The 14,851-nt window shown below is 38.4% G+C and overlaps 1 protein-coding gene across 14 annotated transcripts in view; it reads left to right on the top strand.

The window, feature by feature from the left end:
- LOC144582018 (uncharacterized) overlaps positions 1-14,851 on the top strand; it is an 821,808-nt gene that overhangs the window by 486,607 nt on the left and 320,350 nt on the right. For 11 of the 14 annotated variants that reach the window (XR_013533676.1, XM_078368277.1, XM_078368275.1 and 8 more), the window contains one exon: positions 7,580-7,719. The exons of the other annotated variants lie outside the window; for them this stretch is intronic. The gene's annotated coding sequence lies outside the window, so the exon portion shown is untranslated. The remainder of the gene's footprint in view (positions 1-7,579; positions 7,720-14,851) is intronic. 14 annotated transcript variants of the gene reach the window in all.

The raw sequence follows: 14,851 nt of genomic DNA, 5'->3' as shown, positions 1-14,851 counted from the left end.
ATTATATAATGTATACATATATCAAAACACCATGGTGTATCCCATAAATATGTACAATTATGAAGTATTAAGGAAACAAAATTTTAGAAAGTCAATTACTTAAGACACTAAGAAAAGCAGAGTAAACTCAAAAGTAAGTAGAAAGAAGAAAAATAATTTTTAAGGAACAAAAATTAATGCAGGAGAAAATGATAAACCACTGGGGAAGAGAGCAATGACAAAAATACGTTCTTTGAAAAGGTGAGTAAAATGGGTAACACCCTAGTAAGACTAACCAAGAAAACAAAAGACAAACAGCACAAATTACCAACATAAAAAATAAATAGAAACGATCCTTACATAAATCACAGAAAGAAACATAATAATATTATGAACTGAATACCAACAGTCTTCATAAACACAGATGCAATTGTTCTTTCAAATCTGGAAATATATAAACAAAGATATTGCCTTATCAAGTATGATTTATCCAGATCGTAAGACAAGTTTAACATTTAAATTAATCAGTGAAATTCATCATAGTAATAAAATAAAGAAGGTTGAGGCAGGAAACTATACAACTATTTAAATAAATGCAAGAAGCAGAATTTGTTAAAACGTCATAATCATAAGTTTAAAAAACTGGGAAGGAAAGGAAACTTCCTCAGTCTAGTAAAGTATGTTTATGATGAACAGAGAATTTACACTACATAAATTCATGACAATATTTTTAAAAATAGTGTATAGGATAAGAATAGACACTTAGATAGAAAATAGACATTTCATAAATAAACTAACACTTAAACAATCATTTGATTTTACAAGAGTGCCAATATAATCCAATTGGGGGGAAAATCTTTTCAATAAATAATGCTAGAATAATATAGGAAAAATAAGCTTCAACTATTACCTCACACCATACATACAATTTAATTTGAAATAGATCATGGACTTAAAATGTAAAGAATAAAACTTTTAGAAGACACATAAGATTTTTCATGACTTGAAAGTAGGCAAAGCTCATTTAGATAGGACACAGAACAAAATAACTAGTCAAATAAGGTATATTAGTCTTCATGGAATCTACAAATTCCTACTAATAAAAAAGCACCATTAAAATGAATGGATAAGCTGCATAGTTGGAGAAAAATTTCTGTAATATATATTGGACAAGGGGCTGATATCCAGGATTTATAAAGAATTCCTAAATTTAGAAGAAAAAAATCCAATAAAAATGAGTGAAAGATTTGTCCACATACTTCCAAAAAGAAGATTTGCAAAAGACCAATAAGCATATGAAGAGATGTTCTATGTCATTAATTATTACAGGAAATAAAATCTACAGTATGTGTTATATACTTGCTAAAATTTTTTAAATGGACAAAACCAAATGCTATTAAGGATGTGGAATAACTAGTATGTTTGTATATTGTTGGTTGTGATATAAGCTGGGATAAAAGTCTGGTGGTTTCTTGCCAAAATAAATATACCAAGTATAGACCAAGTAACTTGACTTCTAGATTTTAATGTAAAAGGAACCAAACACCGCATGTTCTCACTCACAGGCAGGTGTTGAACAATGAGAACATGTGGACTCAGGGAGAGGAGCATCACACACTGGGGGTAGTCGGGGGGGGCGGCTGGGGGGGACAGTGGGGGGTGGGGAGGCATGACATGGAGAGAAATACCAGATATAGTATGCACCTATGCAACAACCCTGCATGAACTGCACATGTACCCCAGAACTAAAGTAAAATTAAAAATAAAAAAGAAATTAAAACATGTTCACAAAACAAATACAACCATGAGTCACTTAATGACAGGGATATGTTCTGAGAAATGCATCATTAAACGTTTGAAATGCATCATTAAGTAGTTTTATTGTAATACTTAAGTTATTTTGTGTAATAACAGAGTACACTTACACAAATCTAGATGGCATATATGTGTGTGTGTGTGTGTGTATATATATATATATATATATACATATGGAAAACCAGGTGTTCCAGTATCATTTCTGAATATTATTCATTTTCTTTATTTGATCAGCAATGCCAATATCACATGATATAGATGCTTCATTAAAATCTTCTATATGCTTCATTATAATCTTATGGGATCTCTATTGTATATGCTCCATCGTTGACCAAAACATAAGATTACGTGGCAAATGGGAGTTCATGAATTTTCACAGCAGTTTTATTCATAATAGCCAAGAAACTGGGCATAGGTTATTTATAGAAGAATCGAACAGCAAACTGTGGTATGTTCCTATGTTAGAGTCCTATTCACCAAAATAAAGGAACAAATCACTGTTTCATGAGATAATATGGATGATCTCAAACTCATTAGGCTAAGTAAAACAAGTCTTATGCAACTGACGAATGGTTTGATCAGAGTTATGTGAAATTGTGGAATATCTCAAACAATCTTCTAGTGTAAAAAGGAAGGAAGGAAGAAATGAAGGGAGGGAGGAAGAGAAAAAAGAGAAAGGAAGGAAGGAAGAAAAGGAAAGGAAAAGGAAGGAAGGAAGGAAGGAAGGGGTTGCTTCTCATGTTCTCAGCAGCAGGGGAAGAATGTCTTGCAAAAAGGAGTAAAGGCGTTTTTAGATTGATGATGATGGTCTATATCTTGATAGGAATTCCAGACATGCAGGTATATGCATTTGTCTAAACTCAGTGAATGTACATGTAAGATTTGTGCATTTCTTTGAATGTAGAGTTTATACAAAAATAGAAATAAAATCAAATATCTTGAATTCAGTTGATGATATGCATGGTGAAGTACAAAGACAAAGTGAGGCTTGGTGTGGTGGCTGAGTTGGGAGGATTCCTTAAGCCCAGACGTCCAAGACCAGCCTGGGCAACATAGTGAGACCTTATTCCTACTAAATAAATACAGACAAAGAGAAATAAAATCTGCAGTTTATTTTGAAATGAATAAAAATATATATGGATTAGAGGGATAGAGACATGGATAGATGGAAGATATGTGATAAACCAATTATGATGATGGCAATAGAATCAGTAATGGTATATGGGAGTTCACTGTGAAATGTGCTGTTCGAATATTCCCTTAAAAATTATAAAAACTAATTTTATTTTGAATATTAGCAAGAAAAAATTAAAAATAAAATCTGAAAATATTTTACTATTACAGTAGCATTAAAAAGGAAATATTTAGGAATACACTTAAAAAAAATATATATATATGTATATGTATAAGACCACATACTGAAAAGTATGAAACTTTGCTGAATGAAAGATGGACCTAAGCAAATGAAGAGATATGCTTTGAGTCACCAGGGAAATGCAGATTTAGACAATGGTATAGCACTATACAACCACTAGAAAGATTTTAAAAAACAGACAACATCAAGGGTTGGTGAGAATGGAGAACAATTGGGACTCTCGTTTGTTGTTTGTAAGAATGTAAAATTTTACAACTGCTTTGGGAACATTTAGGCAGTTTAAACGTAAGCATGTACTTACCATGTGACCCAGCAATTCTACTCCTAAGTATCAGTCCCAGAGAAATGAAAACAAGTATCTACGCTGTCTTTTACCTGAATGTTCATAACAGCTTTACTCATAATACCACCAAGCTCAATATAACTCAATATTTGTCAATAGATGAATAGATAAGCAAGTTATATTTTATTTATAGTACGGAAATATATATTTCATAATAAAATCTGTGTCTGATAAAGGATACAGAAGACTAATATACCCAACATGGATAATTATACAAACAACAACAATAAACACAGAGTGAAGAACTCTAAACACAAATGTCATTCAAAGAAATTCTAAAAAGACAATAATTCACCGTGAGAGTACACCAGTGATTGCTTGGGGTCAGGATTAGGGACCTGGCTGGGAAGGGCACAGAGGAAGTTTTGCATGATGGAAGTGCTCTGTAGTTGCTTGTTGTGGTGGTCAGTCAGACAGTTGCATTTGTGTCTAAATGTCATTCTTCCAATCTCCATCTATGACCTAAACTCTTCCTAAACTTCTCCATATCAGCAATTGATACCACCATCTACTTGATTCATTGAGCCTATATCCCATGCATTCTTCTTGACTATTTACTTATGCCCTACATCCAAAACACCACTATGTGTATGCTGTATCTTGAAAATATTATTTAATCGGTTCACTTCTCTTTCTTTGTAGTGCTGTTATCTTTCTAAGTTGTCATTATCTCTTGCCTAAATTACAGCAACAGCTGCCTCATTGGCTGTGATCTTCTATTCTTGGATTCCAAAGCCCATTGTTTATACAACAGCTAGAGTGAATTTTAAATTCACTCTATTTTGTCACTCCTCTGCTTATGGAGTCACTCCTCTGCTTAAAATACCTCAGTGGCTTCTGATCAAACAAATAATAATTCAACTTTTTTTTTGTCATCTCCATGAACCTCTTTGATCTGGCATTGCCTGTCTTCCCAGCCATTTCTCCTTCTTCATTGTACTCTAGCCATGCTGAGCCTCTGTCTCTGAATTTGCTGAGCTTGTTGCCACATTTGGACCACTGTATTCCCATTCTTTCTGTCATCACCCTTTCACAGTCTCATTGAATGGTTATTTTCATACTTCAGGTTCCAACACAAATGTCTTCTAAGAACTGTTCACTTACAGCATCCTTTTGAAATCAGCTGCTCGCCCCTCCCCGTCACACACACCTCTTATTTTTTATCACATCACCTGTTCGTTTTTATTTTAGAGCATTAATTCAATTCTGAAATGACTTCTTTGTGTTTTCGTTGAATGGTTTATGTTTTCTGTCACTTGAGTGAAAGCATGTAGGATAATTGTCAGCCTTGTTTACTGCTGTATCTTGAGAGCCCAAAACAATGCTTTGCACATAACACTTTCCATGAATGTTGTTTTGTAGGAATAAACTTTATGACCAGCACTTTTATTAAATATAGGAAGAAAATCAGATGAGTATTTTTAAAAATTTATATTAAGTGATTATTAAAGTAACATATGTTCACTCTAAAAATTTGAAAAATACACAAATAATAAAAGGGCAATTAAATTACTATCTAGAGGTAAAATATGTACAATTTTGGTGACTGTCCTCATTTCTATCTCTATCTTCCCTCCTCTCTCCCAGTTTCCATCAATAAGGACTATTCTGAATGACTGCTATTGGTACTTACCTATTATATATCATGAATTTTTTAAATTGATTAAATATTTATATAAAGCATGATTTTTAATGGATGCATAGTTTTCAATTCCAACTTGGTATTTACCCGCTTTCTTATTGTTAAACAGTAAAGTCTTTGTGCCTAATTTCCTCATCTGCAAATGGGGGTAATAAGACCCATCTTTTTCTAGGATTACCATGAGGATTAAAAAAAGTTTAACAAGTGTTAACTGTTTAGAACATCTGGTACAGCACTCAGTAAAAATGAGATGATGATAATAGTAATCGTTGAGACTACTGATTCCTTTAGTTTGGTCTATAAACCTTTTTCTTTTTAGATCAATCTGTAAAATGTTATGACAGGCACTGAACCCGAATAAGCCAACAGGCCTAGGAAGTACCACATGTGAGGACAACATATGAAATATCAAGAACTTGTGCTTCTTCGTTCTTATTCTAGCTGCTATATTGGTTGACTCCGATGTAGAGTAACTTGATGTAGAGTATAATTATTAATAAATAGTTCAAGCCTTTGAAGTGCCACATCAAATTCCAGAGGAATGTGTTTCCAGGAGTCTCAATTTCCCAATTCAGTATATAATTAATTTAAGGTTCATAGAGGAGAAGTGTTGTGGTCACTTTTAAAACAAGGCATTCATTGCTGGGGTACTCATTTCTCTCATTGTCTGTTCCCTATAATATTTAGCTTCCTCTAAAATAATAATGCTCAATGAATGACTTAACATAAACATTTGAAGAAAAGACACTACTATACGGAAAGAATGAGAACAATCCTGACTTTAACTCTTCTACTTTCTGTGGATGGCTTGTTTTGTTTTACAAAAGCCCTCTTCTTAGGGGATTCAGTCTCTTCAACAGTCACTACATTGTCTTACTAAGACTTGAGTTTCCCATCCTGGAGCTTCTGACCTACAGGCTTTTGGTATCCTCCAAGGGCATTTCATCTGTGTGTCAAACCCAGATTCATGTTCTGATCATTGTCTGAAACCTCTCATTTATGACATTGAGTTCATTGTTAATTATATGTTTTTGGGGTGGAGTGTCACCTAGCTGATTGCTTACTGCTTTCTCTATGGGCTGCTGAATACAAGTTTCATTTCATGTTCTTAGTAGCTGTAACCAGGAAAATGGATTAGTGAAAAGATAACAATCTAATGTAGTTCTATGTGGGAAATTGTATACGGTCCATTTTTCAAACAACAAGAGAAAAACAGAATATAAGTACCTTCAAAGGTACTTATATTAGATTGAAGGTACTTATATTTAGACTGAGAGTTTTAGAAGTGGTTTTAAGAGGAGCCCATCCTCCGCCTGCAGGGGTGAAGCCTATCGCAATCCATTCACCATACTACTCATGTTTAAGGGTTCAAGTGCTCAATAGCCACGTGTGGGTAGTAGCTACTGTGTTGGATGTTTCCATCACCACAGAAAAATCTAGCAGATTCTAGGGAACTCTTGGCTTATGTGTTTCTGTAAATAATTCGAAAAGCAAGTGAAAATTACTACTGATGTGGGGGTTGCTAATGGGTTAGCCTATGGAGGAGGGGGTAAGCAAGACCACTGCTAGTGAGAAAAGGAGGTGGAGGCAGAACATGAACCCAAGAAAGTGGGCAGTGAAAGTAGAGCTTACTAGGTGAATGTAGATACGTTGAATATTCTAAAGAGGAAGAGCACTATACCTGAGCTGAAGAATAATTTATGGAAGAAACCAAGATATTGTGCAATTGCAAGTTGGATTAGTGATAGCTTTTCACAATTCCTTTAATAATCTTTATAATGGGTTAAATAATTTTATATATTATATACATATTTATAACATAGAAAAATACTAGAGTCAAAATTCAAAAATAAGAGAGTGAGCAAATTGGTCATTCAACAGCAATCTTAAAATAATTGAGGCAAGGACAAGGTTCCAAGATTGATTTTAAGACCGAATCTCTCGTATCATCTGTGGTTGTGAAATTCGAGACAGAATGGCCATTTGTCATGGAAAGACTGGTTATGTGCAAAATCAGAGCTTCAGACTGAGCAACTGAGCACTCAATGACCCTTCAACGGATGTACTTGCAGCTGCCTTGAGCTGGGGCCCAGTGAGATCTGAACTGAGGCTGTCTAGGCATTAACAGACAAGGAAGGAGTCAGGGAAAACATTATCCTGAAGAAGTAGCTAATGAGCATTAGGTTCAGTCTGTGACATCTGGGTGTTCCGAGCCTGGGAGTGGGCATCATATACCTCTCAACCAATGGGCAATTCCGTGGCTGCCTTGGGACTGAAATGTTGGAGAACAAGAACAATTGTTAATTTTCATACTTATTTACAAAGGGATTCCATTCTATTAGAACCATTTGAACAAGTTCCTAAAAGGAAAGGTTGTATCCTTGTGTACTTTCTCACCCCAAATCAACATATCCCCTATTTCCAGATCCAAAAATGATACCTTCCCCTTTTCTGAGTCAGAATGGGAACTGGAATTTTCTGTGAGGATCATTCTGACCTTCACTCCCCTCAGGCACAGACTGAGAAGAAACGAAGGCTCAACTGTATCTCCAAGTCTGTGGTTTGGTAAGTCTCAGCCTTTTTTTCTCCACCATCTTTTGCTGATCCGGCGTTTACCATGTTACTACTGAAGAAGAAGAAGAAGAAGAAGAAGAAAGGAGAGGGGGAGGGGGAGGGGGAGGGGGGAGGAGGAGAATAAGGAGAAGAAGGAGAAGGAGGGGAAGAAGAGGAGGAGGAGGAGTAGGAGAATCTCAAGACTGAAGGTGGAGCTAGTGGAATTGGAACTGCTTCTGATGGATTTTCATACAAATCTCACACACTTCTTAGGGGTGGTGATTCCTATTTGAACAACTTTTCTAGTATTTTTAATTAGTCAAAAACATAGACATAAATAATTCTTTTCAATAGGTAGAGACCTGGGTTTTAAATGAAACCTGATAATATAGTGTGATTTCTTCCATATACTGAGATGCATAAAGAGAAGGTTCTTTTAGTTTATTGAGATATTTGCGCTATGATACTATAGTGTTCAGAATGAGGACTGAACGTCTTCAAGAAAAGATCAAATGTTTAGCAAGGATAAAACATGTGTGATGTGTTTCAGAAATTTTCATATAAAATGCCTAAAGTTTATATTAGCCTTTATATTTATAGAAAAATTTGAACATATACCAAAGAAAACTCCATGTGTCCATCTCCCAGGTTCAAAAATTATCAACATGTACAATATTGTTTCACCTATAGCCCTTGTCTCTATAGCCCTACTCTCACTGTTTCAGTTTGCTGGAAATCCTAGAAATTATATTATTTAATCAGCATGCATCTCTGAAGCATAAAGACATTTTTTTAAACATCACAAGCTTCTAGTTTTAACTACAGAAAATACAGGATAGCACATTAAAGGATGTCAGAAGAATACAATCAGCAAAATTCACAATCCTGAAAATTCTACAGGATGAAAACTCAGTTTCTTTAACAAATAAATTACAATGGATAAAATAAGATTAAGGGAGAACCTATAAGTAGAAGAGACTCAGACACATATTGATTCTAACCAACAATTATGAGACATTTAGGGAAATTTAAACAGTGACTGGGTATTTGATGATATTAAGAAATTACCACGTACTTTCTCCTCCCACCACCACTCATTTTTAAAGGTAGGTGAGATAATGACTTTATGATTGTGACAAGAATTTTTTTTAATACTTTGCCATTAAAAATATTATTAACTCCTCATCTATCTGGACAAGTTGACAACCCACAATAATTCTTAAGAGTTGTGGGTAATTCTCTTCTTTCTGTGGTAATTTTCATTTACTAAATAATAGAAGGAGAAAACTGACAATGAAATATAAAATAAAATAAGCAAGTCCTGAGCTCGAAGGTAAACCTCCTGACATCCTTTTCCTTTTGCTTTGAGAAGCAAAGAGCTGGTATTTTCTTAAGGGTTAAAGAGCAGTGCAGGGAGCCATTATTATTTAAGTGCTGTTTTTCTTTTTTAACTAATATATCTAGTAACAACCCTGGAGTTTAACAATACTTCTCTGCTCTTATGAATTTTTCCTCATTAAAGTAGAGGAGGCCAGGTATGGTGGCTCATGCCTGTAATCCCAGCACTTTGGGCGGCCAAGGCAGGTGGATCACCTGAGGTTGGGAGTTCAAGACCCGACTGGGCATCATCGTGAGACCCTGTCTCTACTAAAAATACAAAAATTAGCTGGGTGTGCTGGTGCATGCCTCTAATCTGAGCTACTCGGAAGGCTGGGGCCAGAGAACCACTTGATCTTGGGAGGTGGAGGTTGCAATGAGCTGAGATTGCGCCATTGCACTCCAGCCTGAGTTACAGTTACAGAGCAACTCTCTCTCTCTCTCTCTCTCTCTGTCACACACACACACACACACACACACACACACACTCTCTCTCTCTCTCTCTCACACTCTCTCTCTCTGTCACACACACACACACACACACACACTCTCTCTCACTCTCTATGTCACACACACACACACACTCTCTCTCTCTGTCACACACACACACACTCTCTCTCTCACACTCTCTCTCTGTCACACACACACACACACTCTCTCTCTCTCACACTCTCTCTCTGTCACACACACACACACTCTCTCTCTCTCACACTCTCTCTCTGTCACACACACACACACACACACTGTCTCTCTCTCTCTCACACTCTCTCTCTCTGTCTCACACACACACACACACTCTCTCTCTCTCTCTCTCTGTCACACACACACACACACACACACACACACACAAGTAGAGGAGCCCATTATCTTGTGAACAGAGTTTACACACCCTCCTCTGTCCTGCAGGGGTTACACAGGCAATTGAAAAAGGCATAGAGAAGATTTCTTGGGCTTTTTATAAAAAGCTTCCCACATCATGCCATATATTTAAATAACAGGCTAAGATAGGGAGTGATGAGTCTCTCAAGGAAATAAGGATGGCACACTCATTAGAAGGCTCATTAAGAACAAAGTACAGAAAGGGGGCTCTGAGAACAGACTCTCATCCTGGTATTTATTAGGACAAAGCACTCTCTTTAATGGGGCACCTAAAAAGCTCTCTGCTGCAATTATTATTAGGCATTAGTGCTTTTACTAACTTCTTGGGGTTGGCTTTGCCCTCCTCTCTGCCTTGGCAAACAGTTGACAACAACACCTTTGTGTTCCAGCCTCTTGTGGCAAATTTGGTCTAACTTTTCCTGTCTGTGCTCAGGAGTCCTAATCTTGCAGTCTGTGAGGACACTTGAAAATTGGGCCTCTTTCAGAGCAAATTGGAGGATATTACCACACTTTGTTGCTTATTTCTTCTCCTGAGTCCTCCTTTTTTCCCTTCATTTTAGGTACAATTTGTTAGGCTCCTTTTTCTCTCTCTCTCCCGGAGGGCAGCTGTTGGCAAACTTTTTGAAGGATCAAGTAATACAACTAGTAAAGAGCTCAAGCTTTGTGGCCTATCAGGTCTCTGTCGCATGGGGTAGTGAGTGCAAAAGCGCCACAGACCATACATAAATAAATGTGTATGGTTGTATTTTAATAAAATTGTGTTTACAGACATAAGTGGTGGGCCAAAGGCTGTAGTTTGTTGACTTACATTCTAATATTCTAAAAGGGAAGTTCTCATTCCACTTATGAAATAAAAGTAGCCATGTAGTATTTTCAGGGTTTTAATTTTATTCATATGATGGTTTGCCATTTACGTTTTTGATGCCAGCTATGTGCCAGGCTCTGTGCTAGGTACCAAGAATACAGAATCATAAAACCCGGGGAGATTACCGTCTTGTAAACAGGTGGACCGACAGGCAAATAGCTACAATGTGATATACTTAGTGCTGCAGTGGAAACGTCGGGGGTATGAGACTACAGGTTAAGGGAATGGAAGCATGCTTGAGCCATAAAGCATTAAGAGGATTTTGCCAGGCTGTGGTCATTTTGAGAGGAAACAGCCCAGGAAAATGTATAGAGAGCATGAAAATATATCTGTTCCTGGGCCTTTGAGAATTTGAGTGTTATTGCAGCACCAGTGTTTGTACAGGATTTAAGGGAGGTGGCAGCAGGGATGGGAGGAGGAATTATTCAGGAGAAGAGGAAGCTGGGCAGGTAGGAAAGTCTTAAGCTCTGTGCTAAAGTGTTAAGGTTTTATTTTGTAGGACATGGGGCGCCACTGAACAATTTTCATCATAGGAATGCCATGGTCAGATTTCCCTGCTGGGAAACCATGTGAAAGATGCAATCCATAAGTTCTTAAAGGCTTTGATTGTTCTTCTGGAAAACTGTCAAAAATAAGCAAAAGTTTCCAGAACTTGGATATAGAAAACCAGGAAGACAACTTAAATAGTGTGAATATCTTTCCTATTCACTTTCCATTTGAGCTCCCTGGGCCAATCACCTTAGCAATGGAGGTTAAATCTTTGTTTGCTACAAAAGGAATAAATCTCACTTAGTTCAGTGACAAGAGGATGAGAATCATTAGGCCTAATAATTCCAAGATCTATAGTGAAGAGCTTCCTTCTGAGTATGATTTGAGGGCTCCCAGGGATCCGCTTACCCTGAAATGACATCCATCCAGATTCCGCAGCCTCTAAAATTACAACAACTGGAGATTTGACTTCTTCAGGTTGAGCATTGCCCTCTCTAGGAAAGGTATTTTAAGATGCAAAGACTCCTTGGAAACGTGATGTATGATGTCAATCATAACCTAGTGTGAATGGGGTATAAATCTGACCGGGGCTCACGAGAACATAGACCCCTGAAAAGGAGATTAGGAGAAGGCTTTAAAATAAGGAAAAGACCACACACCCAGGGATGCAGAGCGTAAACGACAAAGGTTAACTGCCCCCTTCTCCATATGGCCTAGGGCAGTGTTGAGCGGAATGAGGTGGACAAGGACAGGCATGAAATAGCAACTGATTAATAAACATGGGCAGGAGAAGTGTGTATTTTTTCAGATTCAGTGGAATTTTTACTGCTTAGCAATTCCAGAGCCAATCTCTAAAGCTGTCTAGGAGTGTTCAGTCTGTGAGAGGCAGACGCAGGAAAGGGGAGGGAGACAATTAGGAGGGTAAAAGATGCTTCAGACAAGGAATGGGCTGCAAGTGACAACTGAATGAACCCCCTCTCTCTCACTTCTGGCAGCTCTCATTCTTTTCCCAACAAGCTCCTACTTGCTGCTTTGTCTTCTGAATGCAAAACCAAAGTGCTTGAGTGAATAAACAAGAGAGAGTGCCCAGTTTCTCTGGGTTTGGTGTCTCTTCCTGTGCAAGGCCCATTGATTGGAAACTGATGGGAGATGTGAGGGCACTTTGCCTCCTTGATGGCAAAGCAAACATGTCTGGGACTGTAGGCTGAAACTCATCAGAAATTGTCCATCTACTTCTGGCATCATGATGTAAACCTAAGAAATATACTTCTAAAGCAGATGCCTGCCTTGATACGGCCAAAAAACAACCTCAGGCTTTTTTGATTGATTCATTCATGCACTGAACACTTAACTACATGTACTGCAGACCCACTCTGTGTGCATGCCCTCATTAGGAGCTGAGGACATTCAAAGGCACATGCAGCGATGATTTAATACAAGGCAGGTGCATGAGAGTGACGGAGAAGTGTGCTAGATAACACAGAAGCAAGGTTATTGTCTGAGTATAAACAAGGGATAAATAAAAGCTGATATTCCTCAACTGCAGAGGCAACCTAAGAGATAATACAAGTTTGGGAGAAGAGTCTATGTGATAACTTAATGGGCCTAGCAATGTGATTTGAGATAATATGAACAAGTCTGACCCGAATGTGAAGTAATTCAGGAAGTGGAAACCAGGGCCAGCTATATAGTTGCCTGTCCCTGTGCAAAACAAAAACGCAGGAAACAAAGGGCATTTCAGGGCCTTTAAAGGTACTAAAGTGTGAACTATATTTCTTTCATGGTATCTCTCCTGATCTTTTTGTTTTTTTGTATTTAATGTCACATTCTTGGGCACAGGGCTACATGCTGGCTGAGTGCAGGTCCTCACATATACCCAGGGCCCTGACCTGTGACTCTGCATGTGACAGCACAAGGCTCATCAGCCAACAGGTTTTGTACCCACCAGCCACCCCACAGAAGCACCCTGAGACATTCAGGGGTAAGAAAGACAATCTCCCCTTCCTGTGTGTCTGCACCTCAGTCCATCAGACAGGTGTCCCCTAATGGATTGCAACCTCCATTCAGGGACATACTGTATTTGGATGGATGTGGGCAAGAAGCTCAGCTCCATTCCCTATACTGGGTCAGTGCCTCCATCCCCCAGCTGCTCTGAGCTTGACTCTACTCTTCTCCAGAGTACTGTTTACAGCTGGTGGGGCTGCCTTGTTCAGAGGCGCCCAGGAAGTTATGCATCCCCTCATCTCTGAATTGAGGTGGGGGACTGGCCTGCAAGCAATAATTAACTGATACGGAGGTGTCATTGTGCTCAACGTGGGACAACTGAGGCACTGTTTGCACTCTAGCCTAGACCTCCCACGGACTCAGGCCAGCATTCTCCAGGTGAACCACATCTTTGCCTCGTTTCTTTCCCACCCTATTCTGATTCTTTCTCCAAGTTTCACCTGAAAATGCTCCCTTATTAAACCACTTGCCCAGGAGCCCGTGGCTCATATTCTGCTTCTAAGGAAATTCAGCGGAAAGAGTGAAAACAGAATCAGATGTGCTCCTGGTGGGGCTGGGGTCGTGTTGCAGGGTTAAATAGATGGTCAGAATAGACCTCATTGGGAAAGCAAGACTTTCATCAAAGACCTAAAGAGGAGGAGGAGAGAAATAACTAAGAGTAGAAACATTCCAGGGAGAGGGCACAGTTAGAGCAAAGGCTCTGTAGCAGTAAGAATAATACACACCCCACTGCCAGATTAGATGTCTTAATCTGAAGAATTTGTGAATATGTTAAGTTACATAGCAAAGGGCAATGGAAGTTGCAGAGGAATCAGGGTTGCTAAACAGCTGACTTTAAGATAGAGAAATTAGCCTGGGTTATCCAGGTGGGCCCAGTGTAATCACAAGCGTCCTTAAAAGTAGAAGAGAAAACCAGAAAAGAGGTTGGAGGAAAGTGTGACCACAGAAGAAAGGCATGGAGATGTAACACTGCTGGCGTTGAAGACAGAGGCTGAGGATGTGAGCCAGAGAATGTGAGTGGTCTTAGGAAACTGGGAATTGCAAGGACGTGGATTCTCTCCTAGAACCTTCAAAAGGAAATACCTTGATTTTGGCCCAGAGAGACTCGTGTTAGACTTCTGACCCACAGAATTGCAAGGTAACACTTTTCTGTTGTTTCAAGCCAATAATTTTGAAATAATTTGTTATGGCAGCCATAGGAAATGAATACAGGCCCTAAGGCAGAAGCATACGTGACATGTGAGATGACCGGTGAGGAGATATATTCGTCCCTTTTCACGCCGCTGATAAAGATATACCCAAGACTGGGAAATTTACGAAAGAAAGAAGTTTAATTGAATTGACAGTTCTATGTGGCTCGGGAGGTCTCAGAATCACAGCAGAGGGTGAAAGGCACTTCTTTTTTTTTTTTTTTTTTTGAGAAGGAGTTTCGCTCTTGTTACCCAGGCTGGAGTGCAATGGCGCGATCTCGGCTCACCGCAACCTCCACCTCCTGGGCTCAGGCAATTCTCCTGCCTCAGCCTCCCGAGT

This window comes from Callithrix jacchus, chromosome 4 (assembly GCF_049354715.1).
Source record: "Callithrix jacchus isolate 240 chromosome 4, calJac240_pri, whole genome shotgun sequence".
NCBI classification, from domain to species: domain Eukaryota; kingdom Metazoa; phylum Chordata; class Mammalia; order Primates; family Cebidae; genus Callithrix; species Callithrix jacchus.
The sequence above is the reverse complement of the archived record's forward strand: the minus strand, read 5'-3'. Positions and strand labels throughout refer to the sequence as shown.